Source organism: Frankliniella occidentalis, unplaced genomic scaffold, assembly GCF_000697945.3.
Source record: "Frankliniella occidentalis isolate FOCC.00 unplaced genomic scaffold, Focc_3.1 Scaffold15, whole genome shotgun sequence".
Lineage (NCBI taxonomy): Eukaryota > Metazoa > Arthropoda > Insecta > Thysanoptera > Thripidae > Frankliniella > Frankliniella occidentalis.
In genome coordinates, this window is record NW_026267145.1 from 542,972 (window position 1) to 544,281 (window position 1,310).

At 51.7% G+C, this 1,310-nt stretch overlaps 1 long non-coding RNA gene across 1 annotated transcript in view; it reads right to left on the reverse strand.

Annotated features, from left to right (window-relative positions):
* Positions 1 to 464: 464 nt before the first annotated feature.
* Positions 465 to 1,310, reverse strand: part of LOC127748834 (uncharacterized) — a 10,642-nt gene continuing 9,796 nt past the window's right edge. The window contains exon 2 of the long non-coding RNA XR_008010797.1: positions 465 to 1,187. This is a non-coding gene — a long non-coding RNA (uncharacterized LOC127748834). The remainder of the gene's footprint in view (positions 1,188 to 1,310) is intronic.

Below are 1,310 nucleotides of genomic sequence, written 5' to 3' on the forward strand. Positions count from 1 at the left end.
GTGACGCACGTCGAGGCCCTGCTGGGCAAGAAGGCCTCCCTGCCGTGCGACGTCACGGCCCCCGATGACGCCGTCCACATGGTGCTGTGGTTCCGGGAGATCAACGGGAACCCGCAGGGCGAGCCACTTTACAGGTGAGATCTCCGCGGGTGCAGAGGATTACGTTTGGTTGTTGTAAATTAGTGTAGCATATTTATTTTCCATGTACCGGGTGATTCAGATAAGTCGTAGGAGCGCGCAGGATTGCCTACCCGATCTGTCCGTAAGGCGCCATAGCCCCATTAGTAGGCAAACCCGCTCGCACTTGCGTCTTCTCTTCTCTGCATCACCCGGTACGCACTCAAAACAATACGTCGAAATTGTTTTGTTTAAATTGATGGATCTCGACAAAGGCCTAATGACGCACACCGCACACCTATATAGTTTTTTTCTCACACTAATAATAATTGTTATATTCTCAAATCCTTGTTCTGCGACAAAAATTGTTTACTTTTTATTCAAGTAAAATTAAGCATGATATCTTCGGGGCCCACTTGCACGGATTTTCGCTACCACGGCGTGGGCGGAGAAGACATAGCGGCTGTGGCTCGTTGTTCGTTGTTATGAGTGTTGGATAAGCATTCTGTTGTTATCTCGTTTCGTCTTATTTTCTCCCCGTTCCGTCTGGGAAAAAGGGGGAGGCATGGCTTTCCGTCCGAGGCGGCGCATTGCTTCATAGGATGGACAGAGAGAGAGAGAGAAGGGGGTGCAGAGGGGGAGAGTAGGAAGAGGGGAGAGGATGGGGGCTCCTTCCACCGGCCTGCAAGTGAGTGCCAGCGGGGGTCCACGGGAGGAATGGCAAATCCCCGGCATGAATAAAGCATGTTGCCTACCTCCCAGGAGCTCGCCAGATGGGTCAAGGGGAGAGCAGCGGAAGGAGAGAAAGAAACAGGAAGCGCGTGGCTGGCAAGAATATAAGGAGGACTTTGGAGAGAATGCGAGACGGCGAGAGAGAAAGAGATGGAGGCCCAGAATGTGTGGGTGAGTGAAGGTGATGGGAGCGGACAGCTTGGCATCTGCTGTGCGAAGGGGGGCGACATTTTACTGCTCATTTTGAGGCATCACTCTAGGTCTCGGCATGCTGTGCCGTGTCGTCTTACACTTGTTCATTTCTGCATCTTGCGTCTTCATTTCCGGCATGGCAGGATCTGAAACAACGAGAATAAATTTGAAAAAGAAATCCATAACACTGCTTTTGTATCAATTCGGTCTCGACCTCATATCAGCCCAGTCCCCCCCCCCCCTTCTCCTTTTCTGCCCCCTGCAAAAGT